Genomic DNA, 22,792 nt, shown 5'->3' with positions numbered 1-22,792 from the left:
GGCCTAAATGCTTGCAGCGTGTGCGCTCCACATGTGGGAGTGACACACGGTGGTACGGGCCGATATGGCAACTGGCGACCGTCGAAAACACCGCAAAAGCAAGTGCTGGAGGAAAGACAATTCACGGGAGCACTCGTCACCAGCCCAGTACTACCCTCCATGTCGAACAGTAAACCGCGACTCCCATTTGAACGCCGCTAGCTGCCAGGGCAGTGGAGAAGCCGTGAGGCCGCCCCACAGCAGCGCCAGGCCGGCGCGAGCTACACCGGCGCGAGGCCGGCGCGAGCTACACCGGCGCGAGGCCGGCGCGAGCTACACCTAGCCGAGTGCTTACATCGTCCACTGCCTACTGCGTACGTGTGTACACACGTATTCTGCGTGCGTGCGGCGGCGACGACGACGTTCGCGAGGAGCTAAGGATATAACTCCAAAAAATGTAATTAAAATTATCTGTGGCCGGACCATATGTGACGCCAACGAGGCATCCGAAGGCACTCTTCTGTGGCCACATAAATTACCAGCCTAGTGTAATGCGGCTGCAAGAGCGGACCGGCTAACCGCAAAAAAAAAAAAAAAAAAAAAAAAAAAAAAAAAAAAAAAAAAAAAAAAAAAAATAATAATTCATAAGATAAATGTTAAATTAATTACAAGAAATCGTGGTGTGTAAGCAGCTAACTACTGGGCAAATCGACAACCACAACAAGTTTTGCTACCAGCGGAATATCTGATCACTGCAGAATATTAACCCATTTCAGGCTGTGTTTTAATTAATTTTAGGTGGGCCGATCCCGGCGGTACTGCAATGCCGGGCCAACCCGCGACAGAGGTGGAGCAAGCCCCTAGCACTCCGTCATGAGCCAAAAATGAGTTTAATATTCTGGTCCTGCGATGCAGGACGTATCAGATATTAAGCTGATAAGAACAGATACTACACTTTTTTTCCCTCCTACCTCCCCTATAGCCCTACCTTTTCCTCTCCAAAAATGCCGCCATCCTCTAGTGTCGACGCAGCACGTAAAGCAGGGTGTTGTTAGTAGCAAGACTTATTGCCATAAACCGAAAATAAAAGCGGAGGCATACTCTGCTATGCCTCAGGGGGCGACGACACACTACTCAGAAACACACCTCCCTCTGCAGGTGTGAGGCAAGTGATGATTTTAAAAACTAAATAGAAAGAAATAAATAAAGACAGAAATGAAGGAAAAATAAAAAAAAAACAGCGACGCAGCACACTCAAACGAACTGGCGAGATAATCCCATCGCCCATAGAATTAACAAAGTAATAATCCTCTAAGATAGATTATGCGTTTTCCAATTTTCCAATAATTTTTCATACAAGGTTCATACAATTCGCATGTTACCAATTTCCATATTATCAGTATCACAGAACAGTCTACTCTAGTGATGCCCAGAAGGCCAATATCAAATCTGGGGTATGGGTAAGTCAAGGGTAGTTTGAAAGTCCGAGTGACAAAGATCCAGGGGTACACTCAGGCAATTCTTATATGAGGTGCCTTAGTTAGCCCGGAACACCTTTTGATAACCATGAACCATTGCAACTTTAAGAAATCTTGCAAAAGTAATGGTATATTTCCGGTCAGATTCCGCCAGGCGATGCTGGCTCCAAAGGTAGTCCATGAAAGAGACAGCATCTGCGAGGCAAAGGTCATAGATCGTGAAAATGGTTTGGCCCAAGAGACACACCATTGCGTTACGTCGTGTTCGGGGGTTGGTCTGAATACCAGGGTTAAGGAACCAGTCGACTGACACATAGTCCAGTGTAGTCCCACCGATCAGCGTTAATAGCACACGTGCAAGGTCCCACACTTCTGTGACGTGAGGGCATAGGAGACGATGCTCTCTGGTGTCTACGTCACCACATCGGCCGCAAGCAGCCGAGGGCCATAGGAGGATGGCCGCCAGGCGATGATTAGTGGGTATTAAATTGTTTACAACGCGATACCATAGCGCTGAAACTTCTGTGGGAAGGGCTAGGTGGTTGATATTAGCCCAAGCGTGGTGCCAGATGACCGACGGTCGTCTGTCCTCCAATTTGTGTGGTGTGAGCTGGCCTCGAAGCGCCTAGTAAAGGCGCTTCGATGTGCGTGCCTTGTCGGTGGCCACTGCTAGGATGTAACTTTGATTGAGGTGATAGTCCTTGACTGTCGTCATCCGGAATGGAATATGTGTCAAGCATACTGGTGCACGCGCCGATTGTAGGCGATAACGGTCGAAAAGCACCGCTGTTGTCCCACCTGGGTCAATCTCACGCAAAGTGGCGATACGGTGAATCAGGATTGCCGCACATTTGTGGGGAAAGTCAATGAGTCCAAGGCGACTATCGACTTTTGGCAGTGTACAAGTCTGTGCATCAACTTTGAATAGTGCACGCCGCCACAATAGGCAATATACTGTTTGTGAGATGGCTCTGCTGGTTTGTTTCGGTAGCGTAAGGAGTTGTGCTACATACCATGCCCGTGATAGGATGTAAGTATTAATCAGTTGGATTCGTTGATGGAGGTCGAGTCGTTGATCAGTGTGACTCACGCAAAGTCCTCTGATGCGCGTGAGAATCCGCCTGCACGTGAGTGTTAACATGCGCTGTGGACAGGCAGTCACCTCAAGACCCAAGATACGTTGTTCCCCTACAATCCGGTAGCATGGGCGTTCGATGGTCAATGATCGTGGTCCTAGTGGGATTAGCACCATTTTGTTGGATTTTAACATGGCACCGGATGCTCGTTCATAAACGTGGAGGACTCGGCGAACCGAATCGATGTCCCTGGCGTTTGCTACAAACACACCTACACCATCCGCCTACGCCACACTGCGGAAGGTGACGCCTGGGAAAGGAACACCATCGACCATCCGTCCGATGTCACGCAGCATGGGGTACAGCGCCAAAGCGATAAAATACACTGACAAGGGACACCCTTGTCGAACTGATCGTCTGATGGGAATTGGTCGTGATCTGCAACCGTTCACAATGATTGTGGAATTTGCTCCATCCAAGAAGTGCCGGATGACTCTTATGAAGTGCTCCCCGAAACCCATCCGCTACATAACGGCCAGCAGGTAGGATGGGAGACCCTATCGGAGGCACCGGCGAAATCTAGGGATCAATTGCAGCCGGGGTTCGAGCGTGGGCGGTGGGTGAGTAAGACAGCATCACGGTATATAGAAGCAGCGGTGAAGGTGGTTCGATTCGAAACGCCACATGATTGAGTGGGACAAAGTACCTTATTCATTCCCTGTTTAAGACGTGAAGCCACACTTCGTGCCACCAACTTATAATCAGTGTTAAGAACGGTGATGGGACGTACGTCTTTAGCCCATCAGTGACCTGTGACCTTTGGATTAAAGCCAATACGTACAGCTAGAAAATCGGCGGGTAGCTCGCAACCAGCAAAAATCTCCTCGCACATTTTGCAGAAGCGGTCTCCTAACAGGCCGGAAAACCTAGCACTTCGATTAGTGCTGGAATGGCACAATCGAAGGGCGGTATCCTTGCGGAGTACCGCCAGAGATGAAAAACCGCAGTGTCAGGGCCTAAATGCTTGCAGCGTGTGCGTTCCACATGAGGGAGTGACATACGGTGGTGCGGGCTGATATGGCAACAGGCGACCGTCGAAAACATCGCAAAAGCAAGTGCCGGAAGGAACGACAATATACGAGAGCACTCGTCAACAGCCCAGTACTACCCTCCATGTCGAGGAGTAAACTGCGACTCCTATTTGAACGCCGCTAGCTGCCAGGGCAGTGGAGAAGCCGTGAGGCCGCCCCACAGCAGCGTCAGGCCGGTGCGAGCTATACTGGCGCGAGCTACACCTAGCCGAATGCTTACGTCGTCCACCACCTACTGCATATGTGTGTGTGCGTGTGTACACACGTATTCTGCGTGCGTGCGGCGGCGACGACGACGACGACGACGTTCGCGAGGAGCTAAGGTTATAACTCCAAACAATTTAATTAAAATTATCTGTGACCAGACCATAAGAGACGCTAACGAGGCATCCGAAGGCACTGTCCTGTGCCCCCATAAATTACCAGCCTAGCGTAATGCGGCTGCAAGTGCGGTCCGGCTAACCGCAAAAAAAAAAAAAATTACTTAAGATAATCTTAAATTAATTAAAAGAAATCGTGGTGTGTAAGCAACTAACTACTGGGCACATCAACAACTACGACAAGTTTTGCTACCAGCGGAATATCTGATCACTGCAGAATGTTAACCCATTTCAGGCTGTGTTTTAATTAATTTTAGGTGGGCCGATCCCGGCGGTACTGCAATGCCGGGCCAACCCGCTACAGAGGTGGAGCAAGCCCCTAGCACTCCGTCAGAAGCCAAAAATGAGTTTAATATTCTGGTCGTGTGATGCAGGACGTATCAGATATTAAGCTGATAAGAACAGATACTACACTTTTTTTCCCTCCTACCTCCCCTATAGCCCTACCTTTTCCTCACCAAAAATGCCGCCATCCTCTAGTGTCGACGCAGCACGTAAAGCAGGGTGTTGTTTGTAGCAAGACTTATTGCCATAAACCGAAAATAAAAGCGGAGGCATACTCTGCTATGCCTCAGGGGGCGACGACACACTACTCAGAAACACACCTCCCTCTGCAGGTGTGAGGCAAGTGATGATTTTAAAAACTAAATAGAAAGAAATAAATAAAGACAGAAATGAAGGCAAAATAAAAAAAAAACAGCGACGCAGCACACTCAAACGAACTGGCGAGATAATCCCATCGCCCATAGAATTAACAAAGTAATAATCCTCTAAGATAGATTATGCGTTTTCCAATTTTCCAATAATTTTTCATACAAGGTTCACACAATTCGCACGTTACCAATTTCCATATTATCAGTATCACAGAACAGTCTACTCTAGTGATGCCCAGAAGGCCAATATCAAATCTGGGGTATGGGTAAGTCAAGGGTAGTTTGAAAGTCCGAGTGACAAAGATCCAGGGGTACACTCAGGCAATTCTTATACGAGGTGCCTTAGTTAGCCCGGAACACCTTTTGATAACCATGAACCATTGCAACTTTAAGAAATCTTGCAAAAGTAATGGTATATTTCCGGTCAGATTCCGCCAGGCGATGCTGGCTCCAAAGGTAGTCCATGAAAGAGACAGCATCTGCGAGGCAAAGGTCATAGATCGTGAAAATGGTTTGGCCCAAGAGACACACCATTGCGTTACGTCGTGTTCGGGGGTTGGTCTGAATACCAGGGTTAAGGAACCAGTCGACTGACACATAGTCCAGTGTAGTCCCACCGATCAGCGTTAATAGCACACGTGCAAGGTCCCACACTTCTGTGACGTGAGGGCATAGGAGACGATGCTCTCTGGTGTCTACGTCACCACATCGGCCGCAAGCAGCCGAGGGCCATAGGAGGATGGCCGCCAGGCGATGATTAGTGGGTATTAAATTGTTTACAACGCGATACCATAGCGCTGAAACTTCTGTGGGAAGGGCTAGGTGGTTGATATTAGCCCAAGCGTGGTGCCAGATGACCGACGGTCGTCTGTCCTCCAATTTGTGTGGTGTGAGCTGGCCTCGAAGCGCCTAGTAAAGGCGCTTCGATGTGCGTGCCTTGTCGGTGGCCACTGCTAGGATGTAACTTTGATTGAGGTGATAGTCCTTGACTGTCGTCATCCGGAATGGAATATGTGTCAAGCATACTGGTGCACGCGCCGATTGTAGGCGATAACGGTCGAAAAGCACCGCTGTTGTCCCACCTGGGTCAATCTCACGCAAAGTGGCGATACGGTGAATCAGGATTGCCGCACATTTGTGGGGAAAGTCAATGAGTCCAAGGCGACTATCGACTTTTGGCAGTGTACAAGTCTGTGCATCAACTTTGAATAGTGCACGCCGCCACAATAGGCAATATACTGTTTGTGAGATGGCTCTGCTGGTTTGTTTCGGTAGCGTAAGGAGTTGTGCTACATACCATGCCCGTGATAGGATGTAAGTATTAATCAGTTGGATTCGTTGATGGAGGTCGAGTCGTTGATCAGTGTGACTCACGCAAAGTCCTCTGATGCGCGTGAGAATCCGCCTGCACGTGAGTGTTAACATGCGCTGTGGACAGGCAGTCACCTCAAGACCCAAGATACGTTGTTCCCCTACAATCCGGTAGCATGGGCGTTCGATGGTCAATGATCGTGGTCCTAGTGGGATTAGCACCATTTTGTTGGATTTTAACATGGCACCGGATGCTCGTTCATAAACGTGGAGGACTCGGCGAACCGAATCGATGTCCCTGGCGTTTGCTACAAACACACCTACACCATCCGCCTACGCCACACTGCGGAAGGTGACGCCTGGGAAAGGAACACCATCGACCATCCGTCCGATGTCACGCAGCATGGGGTACAGCGCCAAAGCGATAAAATACACTGACAAGGGACACCCTTGTCGAACTGATCGTCTGATGGGAATTGGTCGTGATCTGCAACCGTTCACAATGATTGTGGAATTTGCTCCATCCAAGAAGTGCCGGATGACTCTTATGAAGTGCTCCCCGAAACCCATCCGCTACATAACGGCCAGCAGGTAGGATGGGAGACCCTATCGGAGGCACCGGCGAAATCTAGGGATCAATTGCAGCCGGGGTTCGAGCGTCGGCGGTGGGTGAGTAAGACAGCATCACGGTATATAGAAGCAGCGGTGAAGGTGGTTCGATTCGAAACGCCACATGATTGAGTGGGACAAAGTACCTTATTCATTCCCTGTTTAAGACGTGAAGCCACACTTCGTGCCACCAACTTATAATCAGTGTTAAGAACGGTGATGGGACGTACGTCTTTAGCCCATCAGTGACCTGTGACCTTTGGATTAAAGCCAATACGTACAGCTAGAAAATCGGCGGGTAGCTCGCAACCAGCAAAAATCTCCTCGCACATTTTGCAGAAGCGGTCTCCTAACAGGCCGGAAAACCTAGCACTTCGATTAGTGCTGGAATGGCACAATCGAAGGGCGGTATCCTTGCGGAGTACCGCCAGAGATGAAAAACCGCAGTGTCAGGGCCTAAATGCTTGCAGCGTGTGCGTTCCACATGAGGGAGTGACATACGGTGGTGCGGGCTGATATGGCAACAGGCGACCGTCGAAAACATCGCAAAAGCAAGTGCCGGAAGGAACGACAATATACGAGAGCACTCGTCAACAGCCCAGTACTACCCTCCATGTCGAGGAGTAAACTGCGACTCCTATTTGAACGCCGCTAGCTGCCAGGGCAGTGGAGAAGCCGTGAGGCCGCCCCACAGCAGCGTCAGGCCGGTGCGAGCTATACTGGCGCGAGCTACACCTAGCCGAATGCTTACGTCGTCCACCACCTACTGCATATGTGTGTGTGCGTGTGTACACACGTATTCTGCGTGCGTGCGGCGGCGACGACGACGACGACGACGTTCGCGAGGAGCTAAGGTTATAACTCCAAACAATTTAATTAAAATTATCTGTGACCAGACCATAAGAGACGCTAACGAGGCATCCGAAGGCACTGTCCTGTGCCCCCATAAATTACCAGCCTAGCGTAATGCGGCTGCAAGTGCGGTCCGGCTAACCGCAAAAAAAAAAAAAAAATTACTTAAGATAATCTTAAATTAATTAAAAGAAATCGTGGTGTGTAAGCAACTAACTACTGGGCACATCAACAACTACGACAAGTTTTGCTACCAGCGGAATATCTGATCACTGCAGAATGTTAACCCATTTCAGGCTGTGTTTTAATTAATTTTAGGTGGGCCGATCCCGGCGGTACTGCAATGCCGGGCCAACCCGCTACAGAGGTGGAGCAAGCCCCTAGCACTCCGTCAGAAGCCAAAAATGAGTTTAATATTGTGGTCGTGTGATGCAGGACGTATCAGATATTAAGCTGATAAGAACAGATACTACACTTTTTTTCCCTCCTACCTCCCCTATAGCCCTACCTTTTCCTCTCCAAAAATGCCGCCATCCTCTAGTGTCGACGCAGCACGTAAAGCAGGGTGTTGTTAGTAGCAAGACTTATTGCCATAAACCGAAAATAAAAGCGGAGGCATACTCTGCTATGCCTCAGGGGGCGACGACACACTACTCAGAAACACACCTCCCTCTGCAGGTGTGAGGCAAGTGATGATTTTAAAAACTAAATAGAAAGAAATAAATAAAGACAGAAATGAAGGCAAAATAAAAAAAAAAAACAGCGACGCAGCACACTCAAACGAACTGGCGAGATAATCCCATCGCCCATAGAATTAACAAAGTAATAATCCTCTAAGATAGATTATGCGTTTTCCAATTTTCCAATAATTTTTCATACAAGGTTCACACAATTCGCATGTTACCAATTTCCATATTATCAGTATCACAGAACAGTCTACTCTAGTGATGCCCAGAAGGCCAATATCAAATCTGGGGTATGGGTAAGTCAAGGGTAGTTTGAAAGTCCGAGTGACAAAGATCCAGGGGTACACTCAGGCAATTCTTATACGAGGTGCCTTAGTTAGCCCGGAACACCTTTTGATAACCATGAACCATTGCAACTTTAAGAAATCTTGCAAAAGTAATGGTATATTTCCGGTCAGATTCCGCCAGGCGATGCTGGCTCCAAAGGTAGTCCATGAAAGAGACAGCATCTGCGAGGCAAAGGTCATAGATCGTGAAAATGGTTTGGCCCAAGAGACACACCATTGCGTTACGTCGTGTTCGGGGGTTGGTCTGAATACCAGGGTTAAGGAACCAGTCGACTGACACATAGTCCAGTGTAGTCCCACCGATCAGCGTTAATAGCACACGTGCAAGGTCCCACACTTCTGTGACGTGAGGGCATAGGAGACGATGCTCTCTGGTGTCTACGTCACCACATCGGCCGCAAGCAGCCGAGGGCCATAGGAGGATGGCCGCCAGGCGATGATTAGTGGGTATTAAATTGTTTACAACGCGATACCATAGCGCTGAAACTTCTGTGGGAAGGGCTAGGTGGTTGATATTAGCCCAAGCGTGGTGCCAGATGACCGACGGTCGTCTGTCCTCCAATTTGTGTGGTGTGAGCTGGCCTCGAAGCGCCTAGTAAAGGCGCTTCGATGTGCGTGCCTTGTCGGTGGCCACTGCTAGGATGTAACTTTGATTGAGGTGATAGTCCTTGACTGTCGTCATCCGGAATGGAATATGTGTCAAGCATACTGGTGCACGCGCCGATTGTAGGCGATAACGGTCGAAAAGCACCGCTGTTGTCCCACCTGGGTCAATCTCACGCAAAGTGGCGATACGGTGAATCAGGATTGCCGCACATTTGTGGGGAAAGTCAATGAGTCCAAGGCGACTATCGACTTTTGGCAGTGTACAAGTCTGTGCATCAACTTTGAATAGTGCACGCCGCCACAATAGGCAATATACTGTTTGTGAGATGGCTCTGCTGGTTTGTTTCGGTAGCGTAAGGAGTTGTGCTACATACCATGCCCGTGATAGGATGTAAGTATTAATCAGTTGGATTCGTTGATGGAGGTCGAGTCGTTGATCAGTGTGACTCACGCAAAGTCCTCTGATGCGCGTGAGAATCCGCCTGCACGTGAGTGTTAACATGCGCTGTGGACAGGCAGTCACCTCAAGACCCAAGATACGTTGTTCCCCTACAATCCGGTAGCATGGGCGTTCGATGGTCAATGATCGTGGTCCTAGTGGGATTAGCACCATTTTGTTGGATTTTAACATGGCACCGGATGCTCGTTCATAAACGTGGAGGACTCGGCGAACCGAATCGATGTCCCTGGCGTTTGCTACAAACACACCTACACCATCCGCCTACGCCACACTGCGGAAGGTGACGCCTGGGAAAGGAACACCATCGACCATCCGTCCGATGTCACGCAGCATGGGGTACAGCGCCAAAGCGATAAAATACACTGACAAGGGACACCCTTGTCGAACTGATCGTCTGATGGGAATTGGTCGTGATCTGCAACCGTTCACAATGATTGTGGAATTTGCTCCATCCAAGAAGTGCCGGATGACTCTTATGAAGTGCTCCCCGAAACCCATCCGCTACATAACGGCCAGCAGGTAGGATGGGAGACCCTATCGGAGGCACCGGCGAAATCTAGGGATCAATTGCAGCCGGGGTTCGAGCGTCGGCGGTGGGTGAGTAAGACAGCATCACGGTATATAGAAGCAGCGGTGAAGGTGGTTCGATTCGAAACGCCACATGATTGAGTGGGACAAAGTACCTTATTCATTCCCTGTTTAAGACGTGAAGCCACACTTCGTGCCACCAACTTATAATCAGTGTTAAGAACGGTGATGGGACGTACGTCTTTAGCCCATCAGTGACCTGTGACCTTTGGATTAAAGCCAATACGTACAGCTAGAAAATCGGCGGGTAGCTCGCAACCAGCAAAAATCTCCTCGCACATTTTGCAGAAGCGGTCTCCTAACAGGCCGGAAAACCTAGCACTTCGATTAGTGCTGGAATGGCACAATCGAAGGGCGGTATCCTTGCGGAGTACCGCCAGAGATGAAAAACCGCAGTGTCAGGGCCTAAATGCTTGCAGCGTGTGCGTTCCACATGAGGGAGTGACATACGGTGGTGCGGGCTGATATGGCAACAGGCGACCGTCGAAAACATCGCAAAAGCAAGTGCCGGAAGGAACGACAATATACGAGAGCACTCGTCAACAGCCCAGTACTACCCTCCATGTCGAGGAGTAAACTGCGACTCCTATTTGAACGCCGCTAGCTGCCAGGGCAGTGGAGAAGCCGTGAGGCCGCCCCACAGCAGCGTCAGGCCGGTGCGAGCTATACTGGCGCGAGCTACACCTAGCCGAGTGCTTACGTCGTCCACCACCTACTGCATATGTGTGTGTGCGTGTGTACACACGTATTCTGCGTGCGTGCGGCGGCGACGACGACGACGACGACGTTCGCGAGGAGCTAAGGTTATAACTCCAAACAATTTAATTAAAATTATCTGTGACCAGACCATAAGAGACGCTAACGAGGCATCCGAAGGCACTGTCCTGTGCCCCCATAAATTACCAGCCTAGCGTAATGCGGCTGCAAGTGCGGTCCGGCTAACCGCAAAAAAAAAAAAATTACTTAAGATAATCTTAAATTAATTAAAAGAAATCGTGGTGTGTAAGCAACTAACTACTGGGCACATCAACAACTACGACAAGTTTTGCTACCAGCGGAATATCTGATCACTGCAGAATGTTAACCCATTTCAGGCTGTGTTTTAATTAATTTTAGGTGGGCCGATCCCGGCGGTACTGCAATGCCGGGCCAACCCGCTACAGAGGTGGAGCAAGCCCCTAGCACTCCGTCAGAAGCCAAAAATGAGTTTAATATTCTGGTCGTGTGATGCAGGACGTATCAGATATTAAGCTGATAAGAACAGATACTACACTTTTTTTCCCTCCTACCTCCCCTATAGCCCTACCTTTTCCTCTCCAAAAATGCCGCCATCCTCTAGTGTCGACGCAGCACGTAAAGCAGGGTGTTGTTAGTAGCAAGACTTATTGCCATAAACCGAAAATAAAAGCGGAGGCATACTCTGCTATGCCTCAGGGGGCGACGACACACTACTCAGAAACACACCTCCCTCTGCAGGTGTGAGGCAAGTGATGATTTTAAAAACTAAATAGAAAGAAATAAATAAAGACAGAAATGAAGGCAAAATAAAAAAAAAACAGCGACGCAGCACACTCAAACGAACTGGCGAGATAATCCCATCGCCCATAGAATTAACAAAGTAATAATCCTCTAAGATAGATTATGCGTTTTCCAATTTTCCAATAATTTTTCATACAAGGTTCACACAATTCGCATGTTACCAATTTCCATATTATCAGTATCACAGAACAGTCTACTCTAGTGATGCCCAGAAGGCCAATATCAAATCTGGGGTATGGGTAAGTCAAGGGTAGTTTGAAAGTCCGAGTGACAAAGATCCAGGGGTACACTCAGGCAATTCTTATATGAGGTGCCTTAGTTAGCCCGGAACACCTTTTGATAACCATGAACCATTGCAACTTTAAGAAATCTTGCAAAAGTAATGGTATATTTCCGGTCAGATTCCGCCAGGCGATGCTGGCTCCAAAGGTAGTCCATGAAAGAGACAGCATCTGCGAGGCAAAGGTCATAGATCGTGAAAATGGTTTGGCCCAAGAGACACACCATTGCGTTACGTCGTGTTCGGGGGTTGGTCTGAATACCAGGGTTAAGGAACCAGTCGACTGACACATAGTCCAGTGTAGTCCCACCGATCAGCGTTAATAGCACACGTGCAAGGTCCCACACTTCTGTGACGTGAGGGCATAGGAGACGATGCTCTCTGGTGTCTACGTCACCACATCGGCCGCAAGCAGCCGAGGGCCATAGGAGGATGGCCGCCAGGCGATGATTAGTGGGTATTAAATTGTTTACAACGCGATACCATAGCGCTGAAACTTCTGTGGGAAGGGCTAGGTGGTTGATATTAGCCCAAGCGTGGTGCCAGATGACCGACGGTCGTCTGTCCTCCAATTTGTGTGGTGTGAGCTGGCCTCGAAGCGCCTAGTAAAGGCGCTTCGATGTGCGTGCCTTGTCGGTGGCCACTGCTAGGATGTAACTTTGATTGAGGTGATAGTCCTTGACTGTCGTCATCCGGAATGGAATATGTGTCAAGCATACTGGTGCACGCGCCGATTGTAGGCGATAACGGTCGAAAAGCACCGCTGTTGTCCCACCTGGGTCAATCTCACGCAAAGTGGCGATACGGTGAATCAGGATTGCCGCACATTTGTGGGGAAAGTCAATGAGTCCAAGGCGACTATCGACTTTTGGCAGTGTACAAGTCTGTGCATCAACTTTGAATAGTGCACGCCGCCACAATAGGCAATATACTGTTTGTGAGATGGCTCTGCTGGTTTGTTTCGGTAGCGTAAGGAGTTGTGCTACATACCATGCCCGTGATAGGATGTAAGTATTAATCAGTTGGATTCGTTGATGGAGGTCGAGTCGTTGATCAGTGTGACTCACGCAAAGTCCTCTGATGCGCGTGAGAATCCGCCTGCACGTGAGTGTTAACATGCGCTGTGGACAGGCAGTCACCTCAAGACCCAAGATACGTTGTTCCCCTACAATCCGGTAGCATGGGCGTTCGATGGTCAATGATCGTGGTCCTAGTGGGATTAGCACCATTTTGTTGGATTTTAACATGGCACCGGATGCTCGTTCATAAACGTGGAGGACTCGGCGAACCGAATCGATGTCCCTGGCGTTTGCTACAAACACACCTACACCATCCGCCTACGCCACACTGCGGAAGGTGACGCCTGGGAAAGGAACACCATCGACCATCCGTCCGATGTCACGCAGCATGGGATACAGCGCCAAAGCGATAAAATACACTGACAAGGGACACCCTTGTCGAACTGATCGTCTGATGGGAATTGGTCGTGATCTGCAACCGTTCACAATGATTGTGGAATTTGCTCCATCCAAGAAGTGCCGGATGACTCTTATGAAGTGCTCCCCGAAACCCATCCGCTACATAACGGCCAGCAGGTAGGATGGGAGACCCTATCGGAGGCACCGGCGAAATCTAGGGATCAATTGCAGCCGGGGTTCGAGCGTCGGCGGTGGGTGAGTAAGACAGCATCACGGTATATAGAAGCAGCGGTGAAGGTGGTTCGATTCGAAACGCCACATGATTGAGTGGGACAAAGTACCTTATTCATTTCCTGTTTAAGACGTGAAGCCACACTTCGTGCCACCAACTTATAATCAGTGTTAAGAACGGTGATGGGACGTACGTCTTTAGCCCATCAGTGACCTGTGACCTTTGGATTAAAGCCAATATGTACAGCTAGAAAATCGGCGGGTAGCTCGCAACCAGCAAAAATCTCCTCGCACATTTTGCAGAAGCGGTCTCCTAACAGGCCGGAAAACCTAGCACTTCGATTAGTGCTGGAATGGCACAATCGAAGGGCGGTATCCTTGCGGAGTACCGCCAGAGATGAAAAACCGCAGTGTCAGGGCCTAAATGCTTGCAGCGTGTGCGTTCCACATGAGGGAGTGACATACGGTGGTGCGGGCTGATATGGCAACAGGCGACCGTCGAAAACATCGCAAAAGCAAGTGCCGGAAGGAACGACAATATACGAGAGCACTCGTCAACAGCCCAGTACTACCCTCCATGTCGAGGAGTAAACTGCGTCTCCAATTTGAACGCCGCTAGCTGCCAGGGCAGTGGAGAAGCCGTGAGGCCGCCCCACAGCAGCGTCAGGCCGGTGCGAGCTATACTGGCGCGAGCTACACCTAGCCGAGTGCTTACGTCGTCCACCACCTACTGCATATGTGTGTGTGCGTGTGTACACACGTGTTCTGCGTGCGTGCGGCGGCGACGACGACGACGACGACGTTCGCGAGGAGCTAAGGTTATAACTCCAAACAATTTAATTAAAATTATCTGTGACCAGACCATAAGAGACGCTAACGAGGCATCCGAAGGCACTGTCCTGTGCCCCCATAAATTACCAGCCTAGCGTAATGCGGCTGCAAGTGCGGTCCGGCTAACCGCAAAAAAAAAAAAATACTTAAGATAATCTTAAATTAATTAAAAGAAATCGTGGTGTGTAAGCAACTAACTACTGGGCACATCAACAACTACGACAAGTTTTGCTACCAGCGGAATATCTGATCACTGCAGAATGTTAACCCATTTCAGGCTGTGTTTTAATTAATTTTAGGTGGGCCGATCCCGGCGGCACTGCAATGCCGGGCCAACCCGCTACAGAGGTGGAGCAAGCCCCTAGCACTCCGTCAGAAGCCAAAAATGAGTTTAATATTCTGGTCGTGTGATGCAGGACGTATCAGATATTAAGCTGATAAGAACAGATACTACACTTTTTTTCCCTCCTACCTCCCCTATAGCCCTACCTTTTCCTCTCCAAAAATGCCGCCATCCTCTAGTGTCGACGCAGCACGTAAAGCAGGGTGTTGTTAGTAGCAAGACTTATTGCCATAAACCGAAAATAAAAGCGGAGGCATACTCTGCTATGCCTCAGGGGGCGACGACACACTACTCAGAAACACACCTCCCTCTGCAGGTGTGAGGCAAGTGATGATTTTAAAAACTAAATAGAAAGAAATAAATAAAGACAGAAATGAAGGCAAAATAAAAAAAAAACAGCGACGCAGCACACTCAAACGAACTGGCGAGATAATCCCATCGCCCATAGAATTAACAAAGTAATAATCCTCTAAGATAGATTATGCGTTTTCCAATTTTCCAATAATTTTTCATACAAGGTTCACACAATTCGCATGTTACCAATTTCCATATTATCAGTATCACAGAACAGTCTACTCTAGTGATGCCCAGAAGGCCAATATCAAATCTGGGGTATGGGTAAGTCAAGGGTAGTTTGAAAGTCCGAGTGACAAAGATCCAGGGGTACACTCAGGCAATTCTTATATGAGGTGCCTCAGTTAGCCCGGAACTCCTTTTGATAACCATGAACCATTGCAACTTTAAGAAATCTTGCAAAAGTAATGGTATATTTCCGGTCAGATTCCGCCAGGCGATGCTGGCTCCAAAGGTAGTCCATGAAAGAGACAGCATCTGCGAGGCAAAGGTCATAGATCGTGAAAATGGTTTGGCCCAAGAGACACACCATTGCGTTACGTCGTGTTCGGGGGTTGGTCTGAATACCAGGGTTAAGGAACCAGTCGACTGACACATAGTCCAGTGTAGTCCCACCGATCAGCGTTAATAGCACACGTGCAAGGTCCCACACTTCTGTGACGTGAGGGCATAGGAGACGATGCTCTCTGGTGTCTACGTCACCACATCGGCCGCAAGCAGCCGAGGGCCATAGGAGGATGGCCGCCAGGCGATGATTAGTGGGTATTAAATTGTTTACAACGCGATACCATAGCGCTGAAACTTCTGTGGGAAGGGCTAGGTGGTTGATATTAGCCCAAGCGTGGTGCCAGATGACCGACGGTCGTCTGTCCTCCAATTTGTGTGGTGTGAGCTGGCCTCGAAGCGCCTAGTAAAGGCGCTTCGATGTGCGTGCCTTGTCGGTGGCCACTGCTAGGATGTAACTTTGATTGAGGTGATAGTCCTTGACTGTCGTCATCCGGAATGGAATATGTGTCAAGCATACTGGTGCACGCGCCGATTGTAGGCGATAACGGTCGAAAAGCACCGCTGTTGTCCCACCTGGGTCAATCTCACGCAAAGTGGCGATACGGTGAATCAGGATTGCCGCACATTTGTGAGGAAAGTCAATGAGTCCAAGGCGACTATCGACTTTTGGCAGTGTACAAGTCTGTGCATCAACTTTGAATAGTGCACGCCGCCACAATAGGCAATATACTGTTTGTGAGATGGCTCTGCTGGTTTGTTTCGGTAGCGTAAGGAGTTGTGCTACATACCATGCCCGTGATAGGATGTAAGTATTAATCAGTTGGATTCGTTGATGGAGGTCGAGTCGTTGATCAGTGTGACTCACGCAAAGTCCTCTGATGCGCGTGAGAATCCGCCTGCACGTGAGTGTTAACATGCGCTGTGGACAGGCAGTCACCTCAAGACCCAAGATACGTTGTTCCCCTACAATCCGGTAGCATGGGCGTTCGATGGTCAATGATCGTGGTCCTAGTGGGATTAGCACCATTTTGTTGGATTTTAACATGGCACCGGATGCTCGTTCATAAACGTGGAGGACTCGGCGAACCGAATCGATGTCCCTGGCGTTTGCTACAAACACACCTACACCATCCGCCTACGCCACACTGCGGAAGGTGACGCCTGGGAAAGGAACACCATCGACCATCCGTCCGATGTCACGCAGCATGGGGTACAGCGCCAAAGCGATAAAATACACTGACAAGGGACACCCTTGTCGAACTGATCGTCTGATGGGAATTGGTCGTGATCTGCAACCGTTCACAATGATTGTGGAATTTGCTCCATCCAAGAAGTGCCGGATGACTCTTATGAAGTGCTCCCCGAAACCCATCCGCTACATAACGGCCAGCAGGTAGGATGGGAGACCCTATCGGAGGCACCGGCGAAATCTAGGGATCAATTGCAGCCGGGGTTCGAGCGTCGGCGGTGGGTGAGTAAGACAGCATCACGGTATATAGAAGCAGCGGTGAAGGTGGTTCGATTCGAAACGCCACATGATTGAGTGGGACAAAGTACCTTATTCATTTCCTGTTTAAGACGTGAAGCCACACTTCGTGCCACCAACTTATAATCAGTGTTAAGAACGGTGATGGGACGTACGTCTTTAGCCCATCAGTGACCTGTGACCTTTGGATTAAAGCCAATATGTACAGCTAGAAAATCGGCGGGTAGCTCGCAACCAGCAAAAATCTCCTCGCACATTTTGCAGAAGCGGTCTCCTAACAGGCCGGAAAACCTAGCACTTCGATTAGTGCTGGAATGGCACAATCGAAGGGCGGTATCCTTGCGGAGTACCGCCAGAGATGAAAAACCGCAGTGTCAGGGCCTAAATGCTTGCAGCGTGTGCGTTCCACATGAGGGAGTGACATACGGTGGTGCGGGCTGATATGGCAACAGGCGACCGTCGAAAACATCGCAAAAGCAAGTGCCGGAAGGAACGACAATATACGAGAGCACTCGTCAACAGCCCAGTACTACCCTCCATGTCGAGGAGTAAACTGCGACTCCTATTTGAACGCCGCTAGCTGCCAGGGCAGTGGAGAAGCCGTGAGGCCGCCCCACAGCAGCGTCAGGCCGGTGCGAGTTATACTGGCGCGAGCTACACCTAGCCGAGTGCTTACGTCGTCCACCACCTACTGCATATGTGTGTGTGCGTGTGTACACACGTATTCTGCGTGCGTGCGGCGGCGACGACGACGACGACGACGACGTTCGCGAGGAGCTAAGGTTATAACTCCAAACAATTTAATTAAAATTATCTGTGACCAGACCATAAGAGACGCTAACGAGGTATCCGAAGGCACTGTCCTGTGCCCCCATAAATTACCAGCCTAGCGTAATGCGGCTGCAAGTGCGGTCCGGCTAACCGCAAAAAAAAAAAAATTACTTAAGATAATCTTAAATTAATTAAAAGAAATCGTGGTGTGTAAGCAACTAACTACTGGGCACATCAACAACTACGACAAGTTTTGCTACCAGCGGAATATCTGATCACTGCAGAATGTTAACCCATTTCAGGCTGTGTTTTAATTAATTTTAGGTGGGCCGATCCCGGCGGTACTGCAATGCCGGGCCAACCCGCTACAGAGGTGGAGCAAGCCCCTAGCACTCCGTCAGAAGCCAAAAATGAGTTTAATATTCTGGTCGTGTGATGCAGGACGTATCAGATATTAAGCTGATAAGAACAGATACTACACTTTTTTTCCCTCCTACCTCCCCTATAGCCCTACCTTTTCCTCTCCAAAAATGCCGCCATCCTCTAGTGTCGACGCAGCACGTAAAGCAGGGTGTTGTTAGTAGCAAGACTTATTGCCATAAACCGAAAATAAAAGCGGAGGCATACTCTGCTATGCCTCAGGGGGCGACGACACACTACTCAGAAACACACCTCCCTCTGCAGGTGTGAGGCAAGTGATGATTTTAAAAACTAAATAGAAAGAAATAAATAAAGACAGAAATGAAGGCAAAATAAAAAAAAAAACAGCGACGCAGCACACTCAAACGAACTGGCGAGATAATCCCATCGCCCATAGAATTAACAAAGTAATAATCCTCTAAGATAGATTATGCGTTTTCCAATTTTCCAATAATTTTTCATACAAGGTTCACACAATTCGCATGTTACCAATTTCCATATTATCAGTATCACAGAACAGTCTACTCTAGTGATGCCCAGAAGGCCAATATCAAATCTGGGGTATGGGTAAGTCAAGGGTAGTTTGAAAGTCCGAGTGACAAAGATCCAGGGGTACACTCAGGCAATTCTTATATGAGGTGCCTTAGTTAGCCCGGAACACCTTTTGATAACCATGAACCATTGCAACTTTAAGAAATCTTGCAAAAGTAATGGTATATTTCCGGTCAGATTCCGCCAGGCGATGCTGGCTCCAAAGGTAGTCCATGAAAGAGACAGCATCTGCGAGGCAAAGGTCATAGATCGTGAAAATGGTTTGGCCCAAGAGACACACCATTGCGTTACGTCGTGTTCGGGGGTTGGTCTGAATACCAGGGTTAAGGAACCAGTCGACTGACACATAGTCCAGTGTAGTCCCACCGATCAGCGTTAATAGCACACGTGCAAGGTCCCACACTTCTGTGACGTGAGGGCATAGGAGACGATGCTCTCTGGTGTCTACGTCACCACATCGGCCGCAAGCAGCCGAGGGCCATAGGAGGATGGCCGCCAGGCGATGATTAGTGGGTATTAAATTGTTTACAACGCGATACCATAGCGCTGAAACTTCTGTGGGAAGGGCTAGGTGGTTGATATTAGCCCAAGCGTGGTGCCAGATGACCGACGGTCGTCTGTCCTCCAATTTGTGTGGTGTGAGCTGGCCTCGAAGCGCCTAGTAAAGGCGCTTCGATGTGCGTGCCTTGTCGGTGGCCACTGCTAGGATGTAACTTTGATTGAGGTGATAGTCCTTGACTGTCGTCATCCGGAATGGAATATGTGTCAAGCATACTGGTGCACGCGCCGATTGTAGGCGATAACGGTCGAAAAGCACCGCTGTTGTCCCACCTGGGTCAATCTCACGCAAAGTGGCGATACGGTGAATCAGGATTGCCGCACATTTGTGAGGAAAGTCAATGAGTCCAAGGCGACTATCGACTTTTGGCAGTGTACAAGTCTGTGCATCAACTTTGAATAGTGCACGCCGCCACAATAGGCAATATACTGTTTGTGAGATGGCTCTGCTGGTTTGTTTCGGTAGCGTAAGGAGTTGTGCTACATACCATGCCCGTGATAGGATGTAAGTATTAATCAGTTGGATTCGTTGATGGAGGTCGAGTCGTTGATCAGTGTGACTCACGCAAAGTCCTCTGATGCGCGTGAGAATCCGCCTGCACGTGAGTGTTAACATGCGCTGTGGACAGGCAGTCACCTCAAGACCCAAGATACGTTGTTCCCCTACAATCCGGTAGCATGGGCGTTCGATGGTCAATGATCGTGGTCCTAGTGGGATTAGCACCATTTTGTTGGATTTTAACATGGCACCGGATGCTCGTTCATAAACGTGGAGGACTCGGCGAACCGAATCGATGTCCCTGGCGTTTGCTACAAACACACCTACACCATCCGCCTACGCCACACTGCGGAAGGTGACGCCTGGGAAAGGAACACCATCGACCATCCGTCCGATGTCACGCAGCATGGGGTACAGCGCCAAAGCGATAAAATACACTGACAAGGGACACCCTTGTCGAACTGATCGTCTGATGGGAATTGGTCGTGATCTGCAACCGTTCACAATGATTGTGGAATTTGCTCCATCCAAGAAGTGCCGGATGACTCTTATGAAGTGCTCCCCGAAACCCATCCGCTACATAACGGCCAGCAGGTAGGATGGGAGACCCTATCGGAGGCACCGGCGAAATCTAGGGATCAATTGCAGCCGGGGTTCGAGCGTCGGCGGTGGGTGAGTAAGACAGCATCACGGTATATAGAAGCAGCGGTGAAGGTGGTTCGATTCGAAACGCCACATGATTGAGTGGGACAAAGTACCTTATTCATTCCCTGTTTAAGACGTGAAGCCACACTTCGTGCCACCAACTTATAATCAGTGTTAAGAACGGTGATGGGACGTACGTCTTTAGCCCATCAGTGACCTGTGACCTTTGGATTAAAGCCAATACGTACAGCTAGAAAATCGGCGGGTAGCTCGCAACCAGCAAAAATCTCCTCGCACATTTTGCAGAAGCGGTCTCCTAACAGGCCGGAAAACCTAGCACTTCGATTAGTGCTGGAATGGCACAATCGAAGGGCGGTATCCTTGCAGAGTACCGCCAGAGATGAAAAACCGCAGTGTCAGGGCCTAAATGCTTGCAGCGTGTGCGTTCCACATGAGGGAGTGACATACGGTGGTGCGGGCTGATATGGCAACAGGCGACCGTCGAAAACATCGCAAAAGCAAGTGCCGGAAGGAACGACAATATACGAGAGCACTCGTCAACAGCCCAGTACTACCCTCCATGTCGAGGAGTAAACTGCGACTCCTATTTGAACGCCGCTAGCTGCCAGGGCAGTGGAGAAGCCGTGAGGCCGCCCCACAGCAGCGTCAGGCCGGTGCGAGCTATACTGGCGCGAGCTACACCTAGCCGAGTGCTTACGTCGTCCACCACCTACTGCATATGTGTGTGTGCATGTGTACACACGTATTCTGCGTGCGTGCGGCGGCGACGACGACGACGACGACGTTCGCGAGGAGCTAAGGTTATAACTCCAAACAATTTAATTAAAATTATCTGTGACCAGACCATAAGAGACGCTAACGAGGCATCCGAAGGCACTGTCCTGTGCCCCCATAAATTACCAGCCTAGCGTAATGCGGCTGCAAGTGCGGTCCGGCTAACCGCAAAAAAAAAAAAAAAAAATTACTTAAGATAATCTTAAATTAATTAAAAGAAATCGTGGTGTGTAAGCAACTAACTACTGGGCACATCAACAACTACGACAAGTTTTGCTACCAGCGGAATATCTGATCACTGCAGAATGTTAACCCATTTCAGGCTGTGTTTTAATTAATTTTAGGTGGGCCGATCCCGGCGGTACTGCAATGCCGGGCCAACCCGCTACAGAGGTGGAGCAAGCCCCTAGCACTCCGTCAGAAGCCAAAAATGAGTTTAATATTCTGGTCGTGTGATGCAGGACGTATCAGATATTAAGCTGATAAGAACAGATACTACACTTTTTTTCCCTCCTACCTCCCCTATAGCCCTACCTTTTCCTCTCCAAAAATGCCGCCATCCTCTAGTGTCGACGCAGCACGTAAAGCAGGGTGTTGTTAGTAGCAAGACTTATTGCCATAAACCGAAAATAAAAGCGGAGGCATACTCTGCTATGCCTCAGGGGGCGACGACACACTACTCAGAAACACACCTCCCTCTGCAGGTGTGAGGCAAGTGATGATTTTAAAAACTAAATAGAAAGAAATAAATAAAGACAGAAATGAAGGCAAAATAAAAAAAAAACAGCGACGCAGCACACTCAAACGAACTGGCGAGATAATCCCATCGCCCATAGAATTAACAAAGTAATAATCCTCTAAGATAGATTATGCGTTTTCCAATTTTCCAATAATTTTTCATACAAGGTTCACACAATTCGCATGTTACCAATTTCCATATTATCAGTATCACAGAACAGTCTACTCTAGTGATGCCCAGAAGGCCAATATCAAATCTGGGGTATGGGTAAGTCAAGGGTAGTTTGAAAGTCCGAGTGACAAAGATCCAGGGGTACACTCAGGCAATTCTTATATGAGGTGCCTTAGTTAGCCCGGAACACCTTTTGATAACCATGAACCATTGCAACTTTAAGAAATCTTGCAAAAGTAATGGTATATTTCCGGTCAGATTCCGCCAGGCGATGCTGGCTCCAAAGGTAGTCCATGAAAGAGACAGCATCTGCGAGGCAAAGGTCATAGATCGTGAAAATGGTTTGGCCCAAGAGACACACCATTGCGTTACGTCGTGTTCGGGGGTTGGTCTGAATACCAGGGTTAAGGAACCAGTCGACTGACACATAGTCCAGTGTAGTCCCACCGATCAGCGTTAATAGCACACGTGCAAGGTCCCACACTTCTGTGACGTGAGGGCATAGGAGACGATGCTCTCTGGTGTCTACGTCACCAC

The 22,792-nt window shown here is 49.1% G+C and overlaps 7 pseudogenes; all 7 read right to left on the bottom strand.

Annotated features, from left to right (window-relative positions):
• Positions 1-772: 772 nt before the first annotated feature.
• LOC124719033 lies at positions 773-985 on the bottom strand (annotated as a pseudogene).
• A 3,271-nt stretch (positions 986-4,256) lies between these two features.
• LOC124719382 lies at positions 4,257-4,469 on the bottom strand (annotated as a pseudogene).
• Positions 4,470-7,742: 3,273 nt separating this feature from the next.
• Positions 7,743-7,955, bottom strand: LOC124719270 (annotated as a pseudogene).
• Positions 7,956-11,227: 3,272 nt separating this feature from the next.
• Positions 11,228-11,440, bottom strand: LOC124720572 (annotated as a pseudogene).
• A 3,269-nt stretch (positions 11,441-14,709) lies between these two features.
• LOC124720827 lies at positions 14,710-14,922 on the bottom strand (annotated as a pseudogene).
• A 3,273-nt stretch (positions 14,923-18,195) lies between these two features.
• Positions 18,196-18,408, bottom strand: LOC124720550 (annotated as a pseudogene).
• Positions 18,409-21,684: 3,276 nt separating this feature from the next.
• Positions 21,685-21,897, bottom strand: LOC124720539 (annotated as a pseudogene).
• Between the last annotated feature and the right edge of the window lie 895 nt (positions 21,898-22,792).

The sequence above is a fragment of the Schistocerca piceifrons genome, chromosome 1 (assembly GCF_021461385.2).
Source record: "Schistocerca piceifrons isolate TAMUIC-IGC-003096 chromosome 1, iqSchPice1.1, whole genome shotgun sequence".
NCBI lineage: Eukaryota > Metazoa > Arthropoda > Insecta > Orthoptera > Acrididae > Schistocerca > Schistocerca piceifrons.
Note: the sequence above shows the minus strand (reverse complement) of the source record. Positions and strands in the feature narration are given on the sequence as shown.